The 17,833-nt window shown below is 43.3% G+C and overlaps 1 protein-coding gene across 9 annotated transcripts in view; it reads left to right on the forward strand.

Annotated features, from left to right (window-relative positions):
- STXBP5L (syntaxin binding protein 5L) overlaps positions 1 to 17,833 on the forward strand; it is a 430,597-nt gene that overhangs the window by 41,360 nt on the left and 371,404 nt on the right. The window lies entirely within an intron of this gene.

Genomic DNA, 17,833 nt, shown 5'->3' on the forward strand with positions numbered 1-17,833 from the left:
TGCTCCGGGCCACTGTGGCAGCACTACACCTCTGCTCAGATTTGGGTGGGCCTGGATGCTAAGTGGGTGGGCTGCAGCTCACCTAGCCCTAGCTGTGGCTACACCCCTACTTTCAAGTAGCATTAAATTAAGTCTGGATATCCTCTATCACAGGAAGGGAACATTTTGTGGAGAAGAGCTCTGCCCCCATCCTTGCTCAGCCCTGCAGTTATCTGTGGAGGGGCTTTCAAAGGAAGGAGGGGAACAATGCTGCTGAAGTGGCACTTCTTTCTATACCTTTCCAGACCAATCTGCTAGCTTAGAGTCCCCTCTGTTCATGGAAAATTTAATAATTCTATTATCTGAATCAATCAATAGCATCACCCAAGTTTCTCTACCTATGTGTAATTAGAGAGAGAATAATATACTGTTGTTCATTTCTAAATCTCTTGTTAAAATACCCTTGTGTTTGAACATTCCTGCTATTCCTCTGACATGAATGTGCCTAATATTCCTATGACAGCTATTGAATATGAGGACAGATGTATTAAATCAATGCCATTTTTAAATTATGGGAATACTAGAGGAGTACTAGAGCATCTGAATTTTTTAAAAAGCATGTTCATTTTCTCCTCTTGCAATGTGCACATGGTTAGTCATTTTAAGACAAATTTATTACAATCATTTTTTTCTGGGCTGAGACCTGTTATGCTAACTTCAACATTTTAAAAACTGATTTATTGTTACCCTCCTGAAAATTGAATTTATAATAGGGAGACTTTTAAAATATCAAAAAACTGAGCAGGTTTTAATGACTTTCTATCTTACACAGTCTTCTGCATAAAGTGCTTCTAGTGGATCAGCACATAGTGTCCTGAAACTGATTAGTGTTAGATGATAATAGAGTGAGGAATCACTTCAGTATACCTTGCTGTTGCTTTTTTAGTCTCTGCTGTTGGTGGCACTGAACAGTCCTGGTGATGGTACAAGGAGGACAATTTGGCCATCATGAAGAAAATCAATTCAATACCAGCCTCCGACTAGACTGGATTATTGATTATTTATATTGTGGTATCTCCCAAAGGACCCAACTCAGATCAGGATCCTGTTTCGTTAGACAACACAAACACACAGGAAGACAGAGTTACTCTCCAAAATACTTACAGTGGTCATGGAATGAATCTGCCTTTGACCAATGCAAATCATGTGGTGGTAATACTGATTTTCTTTCCAGCAAAGAAACTATTCTGTGGCCCTAAACTCTTAACGGTAGATCCAAAAACACTGACACAAGCTAGAACAAGGTGCTACAGTACATGATTTCTCTATGATCCTAAATTAGGGACCTAGGTAGAAATTAAACATACATATGGAGGAGGTGAATTTTTCTGTGCATTTTCCATAGGAAATATTGAGACAAGAGGCAGAACAATAATGTGATAGAATTGACAAGAATAAGTAGTTCCTTATGTCCTTAGGGATACCAAAGTTAATGATACCTTGTGTTTTACGACATAGTTAAGTATTAGTCATTTAAATTTGTTCATATGGACTCTAGCCCATTAATTCCAGAATATCTTTCAGGAACAAAGGGGTTGGGAATGAAAACCAGCGGTTTCTGGGAGGAGGAGGAGGAGCAGCAAGGGAACAAGAGCAGTGGGCAAGGCAAGATGGAGAACTGGATGAGTAGGCAGGAGAAAACAGAAGAACTGGATCTGATGGGCCCATCTATTGAAGATGGAGAGACCTTTGTGCAAATATGGATTAAATGAAAGGAAAATCGGGGACAATAACTTTAGGTCCATACTCCAATCTGAAAAAGTACAGAATGGCTTAGTTTCTTATCAAAGTTCAAAAATATGTTTCTTAATCATATCTTTTCTTAATTCTATACTTACAGAAAGACCAAAATATGTTATCATAATGGGGACTTAATAGCAGTCATTGTAGTTACATTAGCAAAGTAATTGTCTTTCTAGCCACCTATTTTAAAATGCCCATATCTTTTCAAGTGAAAATTTTTGTATGTGCTTTACTAGACTGTGGTGCCTATCTCACACATTGATTTAAATTTGTGCTTAGTTATACAGTGTGCAAAATAAGGATATTAATACTTACCCATCTTTGTAAAGCATTTTGAGAGCTACAGTTAAGTGTTATATAACTGCAAAGCATTGTTAGACCTGTTATACAGATGGGAACACTGATTCAAAGAAAGGTTGAATAAAGTAGCTGAGTGACAGTGAAAGATAGTGGGTTGGATCTCAGATGAAAGATTTGGGTTTGTGTCTTCGTTTGACAATTATTTGCTGTCTGATCTTGACCTTCTCGTATTCTCCACTTGTAAAATGGGGATATTAATACTTGTCCTACAGGATTAATTAATGTGAGGGTTAAATGGGACTGTTTGTACAGCTCTTTTGAAAAAAATAAGGCTCTATATAAGTAATTATTATACACTGTACCTCCAGTGGTATGGAGGAACAGTGAGCACTGTATAGAGGAGAACAAATAGTGCCTCCTCTCTTTTAGATTATATAATCTGGTGGTTAGGGCAACTGCCAGAGAGATGGGAGTCTCAGGGTCCAGTCTCCTTGCTCAGCATGCTGCCTTTTGAGGATCACCTTCTTAGGTGCCTATCTCACCACAATCATTGACTAGGGAGCCAAGGCACCTTATTCAGGCTTTGTGGATTGCAGTGTTTGTCCAGAGATTTTCTAGGTGCGTAAAAGTTAGGTATGTTGCAAAGCTCAGCATTGCAACACCAAAGTCCCTTTGTGGGTCCTGGCCTTAGTAAACAATTCTGTTGATGCACAAGAATCATAGAATCATAGAAGATTAGGATTGGAAGAGACCTCAGGAGGTCATCTAGTCCAACTCCCTGCTCAAAGCAGCAAAGAAGAGAGATATCAAGCTCATTCTTTCTTAGATCTGTTTGCTACCATGAATAAAACACATAAAAGTGTATTTGTGACCCTGAAGTTAGGAGCTATGTCTCTGAATGCTCACAGGGAACAGATCTGTTGAGTAAGATGGTTCATTTTCAGCAATAAGGTGACAGGCTGAACATTAGTGGGCGATTGGTGCACACTTCAATTGTGTTTCAACCACCCAAGCAGTGTACCACTACAGGCATTGGAGTGAAACTCATCAATTTATTCTTTCTTTCTTTTTTAAAATCACTTTGAAATGAAATTGTCAATATACAAGAATGAAAAAGATATTGCAAGGTTTAAGAAGAGATTTACTCTCACAAATAAATCTGATTAAAACCAGAGAGTGAATTTTCATTTTCATCTGCATTTTCACAAGGCCTGTTATGAATATGGTTATGTGCGCGCACACAGTTGATTTGTACACATATTCATTCTGTGCATTTTCTTGCATGTAACTGAACTCACCTACTGTTGAAAATCTGGCCAAAAGTGTCCATTCACTCTTTTTAAGTAAATGGGTTAAACTCTGCTTTCAGTTAAACAAAACCATCTCATGTCACCTTCAACTGGAGTTTATTCATGTAAGTGACAACAAAATTTGGCCTAGCATTTGTAATTAAAACCTCCTCTTCAGGGAAAAATGCTTCATATATATCCTAAAATATCATATAAAAAGGTGGTAAACTGGAGAACAGTATCGGCAGCATTTTAAGCAATGACAATGACTACATTTAGAATCCATGTAGGTGAAATAAATTCTTCTTTGAGTGCTTGCCATATGTGTATTTTGTTCTAGGATGTGCATGTGCCTGAAATTGGAGTTTTTGCTAGCAGTGTTCATTCAGTCTGCATATGTGCCCTGACTAACCTTATGCCATGTACCAAGGTTATGAAGGGCAGTGTTGATAAATTGTATAGTCAGTTGCTTGACCACACTTTGTTTTGTTATGAAATATACTGAAAACACCAAATAACCAATGTCAGTCTCGTTTACTACTATGAGCCAAAAATAATATAGCATAGGAAAACAGTTCTAGAAAAATGATTAAAGGTGTAGAAAACATGACCGGTGACGGAAGATAGAAAAAATTGGTTTTGTTTAGTCTGGAGAAGAGAAGACTGAGAGGGGACAAGATAACAGCTTTCAAGTATATAAAAGGTTGTTACAAGGAGGAGGGAGAAAAATTGTTGTTCTTAACCTCTGAAGATAGGGCAATGGGCTTAAAATGCAGCAAGGGCGGTTTAGGTTGGACATTAGGAAAAACTTCCTAACTGTCAGAGTAGTTAAGCACTGGAATAAATTGCCTAGGGAAGTTGTGGAATCTCCATCATTGGGGATTTTTAAGAGCAGGTTGCACAAACACCTGTCATGGATGGTCTAGATAATACTTAGTCCTGCCTTGGGTGCAGGGGATTGGACTAGATGACCTCTCAAGGTCCCTTCCAGTTCTATGACACCAGTCTCCATGAAGCCATCTCATGCAGTGTTGTTACATTCACCTTACACTAGGGTGACCAGATGTCCCATTTTTAAAGGGACAGTCCCATTTTTTGGACTTTTTCTTATATAGGTGCCTATTACCCCGCATCCCTGTCCCGTTTTTTCACATTTGCTATCTGGTCACCCTACCTTACACAGAAGTTGTGCTCCCAAAGTTACACTCCTAAATCCATCTTTTTGTACCCAATCTGTTTATAAATACGAGGTACCGTGTACATCAACTGAAACTACATTTAACCAATCCGTTTTCTACCTTGTTTTTCTGTGTATAATGTACTGTATAGCTCTTTGTTTTGAAAACATGCATTCCAAATACCAAAGGGCATGAATGCACCTCCTGGGTTTGTACTAGGGTAGAGCAATTATATGTCTTGTCCTCTTCCTTTCGGACATTCCAGTACAGGTCTGTGAGAATAACCTGTTGCTGTGCTAAAATAATCAAATGTCCTGATCCTTACAGTTTTGCTATATGCTTAAACCAAAGCTTACTTTCACTAACACAAGGCATTAGGGTATACTTAACACAAGAAAACTGGATTATAGTAAAGGGATGGGCCAATATAGGCTATATAACTACTATAATATTTGTGCTTAATACATACTGTCATATATATGGTGCAGATAATTCCTATTAATATGATATATTATGCTAAGTGGCATATATTGGTCAACAGTGGTGTGGGACCAATCACCTCTCTAGTTCTTTCTCACCACTCTTGGTCTGACACCTAGCCCTTTAGTATCTGCACTCCTTTAGCTTATCTTTGATGGGCATTTCTGCAAATAGTATACAGTAAAAGCTTTGTTATCCACCCATGTACCAACCAGAAAGCTCTATAAACTGGCATTTCTAATCTTCATAGAAAGTCTGGTTTATAGTCCGGTTGGTGTGGGGCCAGCAGACTCCTTATTTGGCTCCCCGGAAGCTGCAACATGTCCCTGCTGCTCCTAGGCAGAGGAACGGCCACGCGGGAGCTGGGGGTTGGGACACAGGGGGAGGTGCTGGGCGCAGGCTCTGGGAGGGAGTTTGGGTGCTGGGTGGCAGATCTGGGGGTGGCTCTCTGCAAATGGCAACCGGTCCCTGCGGCCCCTAGGCAGAAGTGTGGCTGGGCGGCTCTGCATGCTGCCCCCGCCCCAGCACTGGCTCCGCAGCTCCCATTGGCCAGGAACCACGGTCAATGGGAGCTGTGGGGGCGGCGCCTGTGGACAGGGGCAGCATGCACAGAGCCACCTAGCTGCGCTTCCACCTAGGGGCAACCAGGACTGGTCCCTGCTTGCAGGGAGCTGCCTGAGGTGAGTGCCCCCTGGATCCGGCACCCCGCACCCTCTCCTGCACCAAACTCACTCCCTCTTAGTTAACTGGAATTTTTTATTTACCGGCACCTCCCATTCCTCCAACATGACGGATGAAAAAGCTTTTACTGTATATAGTTTTAGTGTAGATGTTGATATAGTTATTGTCCACTGGCACTTGTTTTTCCTCATATATAGAATAGGTAATTTAAATATAGTGGGTGGCCAAAGGGGGTGGGGTGGAGTCTTCATAGTGGAAAACATTTACACTTTGGCTGAGAAATAATGTTTCATAGTAGCACTATAAGACCATATCTTGTTGTTTTTTGAATCTCAATATATAAGAATGAATATATGAATCTATATATATAAGGGCTGTCAAGCGATTAAAAAAATTAATCGTGATTAAAAAATTAATGTTTTAAACAATATTTTGTTAATAGAATACCATTATTTAAATATTTTTGGATATTTTCTACATTTTCAAATATATTGATTTCAATTACAACACTGAATACAAAGTGTACAGTGCTCACTTTTATTTATTTTTGATTATAAGTATTTACACTCTAAAAACCCCCAAAAGAAATAGTATTTTTCATTTCACCTCATACAAGTGCTGTAGTGCAGTCTCTTTATCATGACAGTTGAATTTACAAATGTAGAATTATGTACAAAAAATAACTGCATTCAAAAATAAAAAAAATGTAAAACTTTAGAGAGTACAAGTCCACTCAGTCCAATTTCTCGTTCAGCCAATCGCTCAGACAAACACGTTTAGTTAAATTTGCAGGAGATAATGCTGCCCGCTTCTTGTTTTCAGTGTCTCCTGAAAGTGAGAACAGACGTTCACATGGCACTGTTGTAGCTGGCGTCGCAAGATAGTTACATGCCAGATGTATATGTCCCTTCATGCTTCAACCACCATTCCAGAGGACATGCGTCCATGGTGATTATGGGTTCTGCTCGATAACGCTCCAAAGCAGAGTGAACCGACGCATGTTTATTTTCATCATCTCAGTCAGATGCCACTAGCAGAAGGTTGATTTTCTTTTTTGTTCGTTCAGGTTCTGTAGTTTCCGCATCTGAGTGTTGCTCTTTTAAGACTTCTGAAAACATGCTCCACACCTCGTCCCTCTCAGATTTTGGACAGCACTTCAGACTCTTAAATCTTGGGTTGAGTGCTGTAGCTATTTTTAGAAATCTCGTATTGGTACCTTGTTTGCATTTTGTCAAATCTGCTTTGAAAAGTGTTCTTAAAATGAACATGTGCTGCGTCATCATTCGAGACTGCCACAACATGAAATATATGGCAGAATGCGGGTAAAACAGAACAGAAGACGTACAATTCTCCCCCAAGGAGTTCAGTCACAAATTTAATTAATGCATTATTTTTTTTAATAAGCATCATCAGCATGGAAGCATGTCTTCTGGAATGGTGGCCAAAGCATGAAGGGGCATATGAATGTTTAGCATATCTGGCACATAGATACCTTGCAATGCCGGCTACAAAAGTGCCACGTGAACACCTGTTCTCACTTTCAGGTGACATTGTAAATAAGAAGCAGGCAGCAATATCTGCCGTAAATGTAAACAAACTTGTTTGTCTGAGCAATTGGCTGAACAAGAAGTAGGACTGAGTGGACTTGTAGGCTCTAAAGTTTTACATTGTTTTGTTTTTCAGTGCAATTATGTAACAAAAAAAATCTACATTCGTAAGTTACACTTTCACGATAAAGAGATTACACTATAGTACTTGCATGAGGTGAATTGAAAAATACTATTTCTTTTGTTTATCATTTTTATCGTGCAAATATTTGTAATAAAATAATATAAAGTGAGCATTGTACACATTTTTGTATTCTGTGTTGTAACAGAAATAAATATATTTGAAAATATAGAAAATCCAACTATTTAATAAATTTCAATTAGTGTTCTACTGTTTAAATGTGATTAATCACAATTAATTTTTTTAATCGCAATTAATTTTTTTGAGTTAATCGCTTGAGTTAACTGTGATTAATCAACAGCCCTAATATGAAATCATCAGCTAGGTAAATTAATCTTGCCTAGGGAGCAGGAAACTGCAAGTTTGAGTCGATCAAAGGATTGATTGGAACACTGCAAGTAACAGCTCCAGCACACCCAACATCACTAAAACTTCTTACAAACTCTCCCCACCCCCCGATCAGCTACAACAACGTGTAATATCAAAACAAGACAACAGCTTAGCACAAAGATAATGATATAGTGCCACTTATGGGCAAAGGTGTTGTCTATTCAATATTACAATATCATTGCATGGGATAAGGTGAGAACTTGTGGGTGACTGGGATACAATGGAGGACCTCTACAGCCAGACAGCCTTCATTTCCAGCCATGCTTGCGTAGATTGTCCCCACAGACTGATGATGTCAGAATCCCCTGTTAGCGCTGCAAGGTTGAATGAGGTACAACAATGGGTCTCAACCTTTCCAGACTACTGTACCCCTTTCAGGAGTCTGATTTGTTTTGTGTACCCTAAGTTTCACTTCACTTAAAAACTACGCTTACAAAATCAGACATAAAAGTAAAAAAGTATCACAACACACTAAAAATTGCTTACTTTCTCATTTATACCATATAATTATAGAATAAATTAATTTTAATATAAATATTGTACGTAAATTTCAGTGTATTTAAATATTTATATAGAGCAGTATAAACAAGTCATTGTCCATTTGAAATTTTAGTTTGTACTGACTTTGCTAGTGTTTTTATGTAGGCTGTTGTAAAACTAGGCAAATATCTAGATGAGTTGATGTAGCCCCTGGAAGACCTCTGCGTACCCCCGTTGGAGAACCACTGAGATAAACAATATCACAGAGATTAACTGTCTTCCCTGGGTCCCCACCAGCTCCCTGACTCTTCCCCACATACAGATTTGAAAGGCTATGGAAGGGCTTCCATGTGGTTAAGGAAAGGGAGGGAACAATGCTTTTGAGTTGGCACCCCCTGCTTCCACATGCTCAGACTACTGGGTATTCCTCCATTTTTCATGCAGGGACCCCAATCTCTATGGCATCTGTAACACATATTGCAACCCCAGGCAATATTTTTGGGGACCATCATATTAAATTTATGAATGGTTTATATATGATTGTATTCTACTCCAGGGGGGAGGGTTATCACATCTCCTCCAGGAACTAAAAACTGTGTGTGGGGTTGGGGAGGGAGAGGAAGTTACCCCAGGATTGTAAACAACACCAGAGAAGCACCACCCCCTGAGGTGGTCTGTATATAGTGGTTCAGACTGGGCTTTCCAGAGACTAGGAGACAAAGAGAGTGTTTTTGATATAAATGAATGAGCTTGAATTCACCTATGGACTTTCTTTTGATTCAGCAAATTGACAGGACCTTTGGGCCTAGGGGGACCCAACCCTTGCTGAAGGTTGGAAAGACTGACACCTACCAGAGTTCTATAGAGCAAGTGGGGTTGAACTCTGGTAAGCTTTTAGTAAGTCTGTAGGAACTTTTATTGTTTATATATGGAATATATATTTTGTGATTTTTAAAAAAAATCTTAAGAATAAATGTACTTTGCTGTGTAGGAACTTGGAACCGCTGCCAATACACTGGTCATAGTCCTCAGAGAGAAAGCAACACATAGGAGCTGGTTGTTATCCCCAGCAAGCCAGTCTTCTCATCACAATGTAAGGTGGGGACAAGCAGCCTTAAAACCCCCCTTCAAAAGGGAGTGGGAAAAGGGTCCCTGCCCAGAGACAGGTGATGGCTGGAGTCCTGAGACCTGGCTGGACATCCTGGAGTGGACCACAGAGGGGGTGTGGGATATAGGTGAAGCTACTCTGAAACTGTGACAGAACCCCACTCAGCATCATTTCCCGGTTTGATACACTGCCATTTACAGTATTATTACCCTTAAGCCTGCTTTCAGTCCACACAACAGTGCTCATATACAATTCAATTTGACATAATGTTTTTCTCAAATCTAAGCATGTTACATCTACTATGCTCCCTTAATCCACTAATTCAGTAATTTTATCAAAAAGAAAGCATCTCTAGTTTGCTTAGCAAGAACAGTTCTCATGTTTCCTTTATTCTCTAGGGACCAAAGTCTGAAGTCTTTACTAAGGGATAGATTGTGGCTTTTCTGTATATTTGGACATGAAAGTAGATTGTCCAGTGGTCTGATCTGGTGTGGCATTTCCTATGCTTCTAACAATCTGACTCCAGTACCAGCAGGTACTACACTATTGCATTCAGTTAAAGGGACAGCTTTAAAAACTTTACAGCACCTAGCAGTCCCAAGTCTCATGGAAACTCTCTCCCTTATGTATAGGCAGGCTACATAAATAGATTGCACTGAATTGGGGCCAAAGAACTGGTATCAACACTGAATTGAAAGCCATCAGAATTAAGTGGTCATTACACCTGTATAATTCTACTTTAAGGCTGCAGGTGTAACTCACATGCTTTTATACTATAGCTTTCTATATTTTTAAGTCTAAAGAGGGGGAGCAGGAAGGGATCAATTGGTATCACCTGTATTTCTGTCCATGTGCACATATTGTGAGTACTGGGGTGGGTGGGCTTATGTCCACCCAAAACTAAAAGTCTGCCCTTTCCACTAAGGGGGAGGAACCAGAGGAGCCAGGCCACAAATGAATTTTGGGGCACCAAATGAAAAAAACAGCAATGGGATCTGATGGGCCAAAAGAAATCTGATGAGGTTCAATAAGGATAAGTGCAGGGTCCTGCACTTAGGACGGAAGAACCCAATGCACAGCTACAGACTAGGGACCGAATGGCTAGGCAGCAGTTCTGCGGAAAAGGACCTAGGGGTGACAGTGGACGAGAAGCTGGATATGAGTCAGCAGTGTGCCCTTGTTGCCAAGAAGGCCAATGGCATTTTGGGATGTATAAGTAGGGGCATAGCGAGCAGATCGAGGGACGTGATCGTTCCCCTCTATTCAACATTGGTGAGGCCTCATCTGGAGTACTGTGTCCAGTTTTGGGCCCCACACTTCAAGAAGGATGTGGATAAATTGGAGAGAGTCCAGCGAAGGGCAACAAAAATGATTAGGGGTCTGGAACACATGAGTTATGAGGAGAGGCTGAGGGAGCTGGGATTGTTTAGCCTGCAGAAGAGAAGAATGAGGGGGGATTTGATAGCTGTTTTCAACTACCTGAAAGGGGGTTCCAAAGAGGATGGCTCTAGACTGTTCTCAATGGTATCAGATGACAGAACGAGGAGTAATGGTCTCAAGCTGCAGTGGGGGAGGTTTAGATTGGATATTAGGAAAAACTTTTTCACTATGAGGGTGGTGAAACACTGGAATGCGTTACCTAGGGAGGTGGTAGAATCTCCTTCCTTAGAGGTTTTTAAGGTCAGGCTTGACAAAGCCCTGGCTGGGATGATTTAACTGGGAATTGGTCCTGCTTTGAGCAGGGGGTTGGACTAGATGACCTTCTGGGGTCCCTTCCAACCCTTATATTCTATGATTCTATGGGAGTGAAGGTCAAAGGTTAAAAATCAGGGGACTGGAAAGGGACTATGAACAGAGAACTCCTGAGAGCACCCACTGCTTCTCAAAGGTGTCTAAGGAGTCAGTGGACATCTCCCTGAAGAACTCTTCTTGGAGATGAGACTTAATGAGAGACCAGAAATGGGCCCCACAGTCACAGAGAACTCCTTCCATCCCACTCAGCTTCCTTCTCCTGGTGTGCTAGATGGCCATCTTGGCTAGTGCCAGGAAGAGGTTGACAAGGAGGGCTTGCAACTTTGTAAATGAGAAGGCGTGGGGAAAAGTTCAGACGGAACCTCAGTAGGAGGTTCTGGAGTAGCCAGAAGAAGGGGCTGCAACCTAATGCACTCTGCACAGATATGCACTAGAGACTTCCTCTCACCACAAAAAGGACAGTTGTCACGATGCTCCAGAAACTGTGTTAGCTACCCACCTGTGCTCACAGCTTCTTGGAGGAGCCGCCAACTAATATTCCTCACAGAGTGTAAAACCAGAGTGGAGTACAGAATGGCCCACCAGGGCTCCCCATCTTCTGCAGATGGCAGCAAGTCCTGTGACTTGGCATGGGGATGGGATGCTCATGAGTAGAAAGCAGAGCAGGTGACACTGCTACAAGTATGCAGAGGAAAAAACCTCAGAGAAGAACTGTTAATTACTGAACAGGCTTAGTAGTTGTTTGAAGCCAGTGTAGAAATCAGCGTTAATGGCAGTTCTACATGTCCTCGATTCAGAAGTTGAGCTGACAGGAGCTCAAAGGACTGAAAACAGAAGGCAAGAGGAATGTGACTACTGCTATGACTGGGTCTCAAAACCTGTAATATTTTGCTACAAGTGAGTGTCAATTTAGCATTTAGTAGGGAAATTGTGATGGAGTATACAAACCCCACACTTGGTACCATGGCGGTTAAAAGCAATGCTGGACCCTACCAACCTACTGAGCATGCTGCAGCAGGAGGAGCGGGTTAAAAGTTGCTCAGCAGGCCAGGCAAGGGGTGGTGGACAGGATGGCAGAGAGAAAAATCCTACTCCAGGAAGCCAGAGAGAAGGTCAAGTCTGAGAGGGGACCACAGAATGAGTAAGTCCCCCAGGCACTGCCTTCTCTAAGCCCACACTTTGAGAACCAGCTGATCTTACAGGACCCTGCTCATCTGAACTTTGTTTGAGAAGCTGTTGACTGTTTGGACTACAGAAGCCACACCTCAAATTGAAGGTGCACGTAGTTAGAAAATAGCCCAGGGCAGTGGACTTAGACTCTTTGCAGGGAGGACTCTGTCGGTGTTACTTTCCACAAGGCCCTGGGCTGAGACCCAGTGGAGAGGGTGGGCCTGGCTTCCCTTACCATGCCCCACATAAAGGCAAAGGCCCAGATGCAGCAGGGAGGTCCAAACACTCTCAACTTGGGAACAAGAAACAAGTATTGCTATTGACCCTTCCGACAGAGAGACAATGGGTTGGAGGTCAGGCGCACTAACCACTAAACCAACTGATCCTCCAATGCCCCTTCAAAGAAACATTGAAAAATGTATGGTCCATTTCTGTGTTTTGTGTCTAAAGGAAAGGCTGGGAGGGGCGCTTCTGTTATTTCAGAGAGGCTACGGAGCCTGGTAACTTACGTTTAGTTATTTGTTAATTGCTCTAAATTGATATTCTGTCTCAGTTAATAACGAAAAATAGAGGTAGAACTTAATGAAATGATACTCTCCTTTTGATATAGTGGCTGGGAATTATGAATAAACCTTAAATTCAGGGTTTAACTACAATGCCTCTGGGTATGACTCTGTATAATACTTTCTGAAAAGACAAAACTTTGGCCTGTACTCCAGCAAGAGTTAAAGTGAGATACAGGAAGAGGAGTGTAATAATAATTCTACATACATTTCCCTATATTCTGGCTACGTAGGCATATATCAGTGGTTTGATATTACCTTTCAAGAATGTGATGTTTAGTAAACAAACAAACTTAGAAACCCAGGAAATGCAGAGTTAAGGTACACTTCTTAAACAAGGCAACCAAACTATCTTAACTCTTCCTCTGTAGAGAGGCCAACCTATCATCTTCCCTTTTTTGCATAAATAATGATGAAGATCTGCACCACAGAATATGGTTTTATAGTTAGTTATATAGAGATCTCTATTACTAAATGTGATAGTTTGTTGCCCCATTAACTTCGGCTTTTTTCATATATGCTCGAACAACATGATCTAGGCACATAAGGTTTATATATGGAAACACTGTCTATGTTCTAGGGATGCTTTTACTGGCTGACTCATAGGGTTTGGTCCTTTGAGGAGCTAAGCACTTAGCACCCTTAAGGCCTTACAGGATTGGTCCTCTAATGGAGAATGGGCTGTGAGTGCCTTCAGTATGTGAGCTATCTAATCTGGAATCTGTGAAATTCTTGTATGTGGACTGTGCTTATGTAACCCACACACCTCCTGGATGTGGCGTTCTGTCCCATATAGTGGCTCTGAGATGACTTAGGCCTGGTCTACACTAGGAGTTGAGGTCGAATTTAGCAGCGTTAAATTGATTTAACCCTGCACCCGTACACACGATGAAGCCCTTTTTTTTTTTACTTAAACGGCTCTTAAAATCGATTTCTTTACTCCACCCCCGACAAGGGGATTAGCGCTGAAATCGGCCTTGCCGGGTCGAATTTGGGGTAATGTGGACACAATTCGACGGTATTGGCTTCTGGGAGCTATCCCAGAGTGCTCCATTGTGACCTCTCTGGACAGCACTCTCAACTCAGATGCATTGGCCAGGTAGACAGGAAAAGGCCCGCGAACTTTTGAATCTCATTTCCTGTTTGGTAAGCTGCAGGTGAGTGCAGAGCTCATCAGCAGAGGTGACCATGACGGAGTCCCAGAATCGCAAAAGAGCTCCAACATGGACCGAATGGAAGGTACGGGATCTGATCGCTGTATGGGGAGACTAATCCGTGCTATCAGAACTCCATTCCAGTTTTCGAAATGCCAAAACATTTGTCAAAATCTCCCAGGGCATGAAGGACAGAGGCAATAACAGGGGCCCGAAGCAGTGCTGCGTGAAACTTAAGGAGCTGAGGCAAGCCTACCAGAGAGGCAAACGGCCGCTCCGGGTCAGATCCCCAAACATGCAGCTTCTATGATGAGCTGCATGCCATTTTAGGGGGTTCAGCCACCACTGCCCTAACCCTGTGCTTTGACTCCGTCAATGGAGTGGGAGGCAACATGGAAGCAGGTTTTGGGGACGAGGAAGATAGCTCACAGCAAGCAAGTGGAGAAACTGGTTTTCCCGACAGCCAGGAACTGTTTCTCACCCTGACCTGGAGCCAGTACCCCCCGAACCCACCCAAGGCTGCCTCCCGGATCCACCAGACGGAGAAGGGACCTCTGGTGAGTGTACCTTTTAAAATAGTATACATGGTTTAAAAGCAAGCATGTTTAATGATAAATTTGCCCTGGCATTTGCGGCTAGTACAGTTACTGGAAAAGTCTGTTAATGTGTCTAGGGATGGAGCGGAAATCCTCCAGGGACATCCCAATGAAGCTCTCCTGGATGTACTCCCAAAGCCTTTGCAAAAGGTTTCTTGGGAGGGCAGCCTTATTCTGTCCACCATGGTAGGACACTTTACCATGCCAGGCCAGTAGCACGTAGTCGGGAATCATTGCAGAACAAAAGCATTGCAGCGTATGTTTGCTGGCGTTCAAACAACATCTGTTCTTGATCTCTCTGTGTTTTCCTCAGGAGAGTGATATCATTCATGGTCACCTGGTTGAAATAGGGTGCTTTTCTTTAGGGGACATTCAGAGGCGCCCGTTCCTGCTGGACTGTTTGCCTGTGGCTGAACAGAAATGTTCCCCGCTGTTAGCCACGCGGTGGGGGGAGGTGTGAGGGGTTAGCCACGTGGTGGGGGGAGGCAAAATGCGACCTTGTAATGAAAGCACATGTGCTATGTATGTAATGTTAACAGCAAGGTTTACTGTGAAAGAGTGTACCCATTGTCCTGTAAAATGTGTCTGTTTAAATACCACTGTTCCTTTTTTTTTTCTCCACCAGCTGCATGTGTTTCAAGGATCACAGTATCTTCTCCTTCCCAGAGGCTAGCAAAGATTAGAAGGCGAAAAAAACGCAGTCGCGATGAAATGTTCTCTGACCTCATGCTGTCCTCCCACACTGACAGAGCACAGATGAATGCATGGAGGCAGACAATGTCAGAGTGCAGGAAAGCACAACATGAACGCAAGGAGAGGTGGCGGGCTGAAGAGAGGGCTGAAGATGATAGGTGGCAGCAGTGTGATGAGAGGAGGCAGGATTCAATGCTGAGGCTGCTGGAGGATCAAACTAATATGCTCCAGCGTATGGTTGAGCTGCAGGAAAGGCAGCTGGAGCACAGACCGCCACTACAGCCCCTGTGTAACCAACCGCCCTCCTCCCCAAGTTCCATAGACTCCTCACCCAGACGCCCAAGAATGTGGTGGTGGGGCCTCCGGCCACTCCACCCCAGAGGATTGCCCAAGCAACAGAAGGCTGGCATTTAATAGGTTTTTAAGTTTTAAAGTGCAGTGTGGCCTTGTCCTTCCCTCCTCCCCCACCCTTCCCAGGCTACCTTGGCAGTTATCCTGCTATTTTTGTGATGAACTAATAAAGAATGCATGAATGTGAAGCAACAATGACTTTATTGCCTCTGCAAGCAGTGATGGAAGGGGGGAGGGGAGGGTGGTTAGCTTACAGGGAAGTAGAGTGAACCAAGCCGGGGGAAGGGGGGGCGTTCCATCAAGGAGAAACAAACAGAACTTTCACACCGTAGCCTGGCCAGTCATGAAACTGGTTTTCAAAGCTTCTCTGATGCGCAGCGTGCCCTCCTGTGCTCTTCTAACCGCCCTCATGTCTGGCTGCACGTAACCAGCAGCCAGACGATTTGCCTCAACCTCCCACCCCACCATAAACATCTCCCTCTTACTCTCACAGATATTGTGGCGCGCACAGCAAGCAGTAATAACAATGGGAATATTGGTTTCGCTGAGGTCTAAGCGAGTCAGTAAACTGTGCCAGCGTGCTTTTAAACGTCCAAATGCACATTCTACCACCATTCTGCACTTGCTCAGCCTGTAGTTGAACAGCTCCTGACTACTGTCCAGGGTGCCTGTGTACGGCTTCATGAGGCATGGCATTAGGGGGTAGGCTGGGTCCCCAAGGATAACTATAGGCATTTCAACATCCCCAACAGTTATTTTCTGGTCTGGGAATAAAGTCCCTTCCTGCAGCTTTTGAAACAGACCAGATTTCCGGAAGATGCGAGCGTCATGTACCTTTCCTGGCCATCCTACGTTGATGTTGGTGAAACGTCCCTTGTGATCCACCAGTGCTTGCAGCACCATTAAAAAGTACCCCTTGCGGTTTATGTACTCGCTGTCTTGGTGCTCTGGTGCCAAGATAGGGATATGGGTTCCGTCTGTGGCCCCACCACAGTTAGGGAATCCCATTGCAGCAAATCCATCCACTATGACCTGCACATTTCCAAGGGTCACTACCCTTGATATCAGCAGATCTTTGATTGCGTTGGCTACTTGCATCACAGCAGCCCCCACAGTAGATTTGCCCACTCCAAATTGATTCCGGACTGCCCGGTAGCTGAAGGCATTGCAAGCTTCCACAGGGCTATTGCCACTCGCTTCTCAACTGTGAGGGCTGCTCTCATTTTGGTATTCTGGCGCTTCAGGGCAGGGGAAAGCAAGTCACAAAGTTCCATGAAAGTGCCCTTACGCTTGCGAAAGTTTTGCAGCCACTGGGAATCGTCCCAGACCTGCAACACTATGCAGTCCCACCAGTCTGTGCTTGTTTCCCGAGCCCAGAATCGGCATTCCACGGCATGAATTTGCCCCGTTAGCACCATGATTCCCACGTTGCCAGGGCCCATGCTTTGAGAGAAGTCTGTGTCCATGTCCTCATCACTCTCGTCACCGCGCTGACGTCGCCTACTTGCTTGGTTTTGCTTTGGCAGGTTCTGGTGCTGCATATACTGCTGGATAATGCACGTGGTGTTTAATGTGCTCATAATTGCCAAGATGATCTGAGCGGGCTCCATGTTTGCTGTGGTATGGCGTCTGCACGGAAAAAAGGCGCGGAATGGTTGTCTGCCGTTGCTCTGATGGAGGGAGGGGTGACTGACGACATGGCTTACAGGGTTGGCTTACAGGGAATTAAAATCAACAAAGGGGGTGGCTTTACATCAAGGAGAAACAAAAACAACTGTCACACAGAATGGCCCCCTCAAGGATTGAACTCAAAACCCTGGGTTTAGCAGGCTAATGCTGAACCCACTGAGCTATCCCTCCTCCCGGTATTCCAGGCAGGACTGAATCTCCATTTCAAGGTGCCCCTGACAGACCTCACTGAAACGATTGTCGGCCGTTGATTTCACAGAGGGAGGGAGGGAGGAGGGCCTGACGACATGTACCCAGAACTACCTGCGACAATGTTTTTGCCCCATTAGGCATTGGGATCTCAACCCAGAATTCCAATGGGCGGCAGAGACTGTGGGAACTGTAGGATAGCTACCCACAGTGCAACGCTCCGGAAATCGACACTAGCCTCGGTACTGTGGAAGCACTCC

The sequence above is a fragment of the Caretta caretta genome, chromosome 1 (genome assembly GCF_965140235.1).
Source record: "Caretta caretta isolate rCarCar2 chromosome 1, rCarCar1.hap1, whole genome shotgun sequence".
NCBI classification, from domain to species: domain Eukaryota; kingdom Metazoa; phylum Chordata; order Testudines; family Cheloniidae; genus Caretta; species Caretta caretta.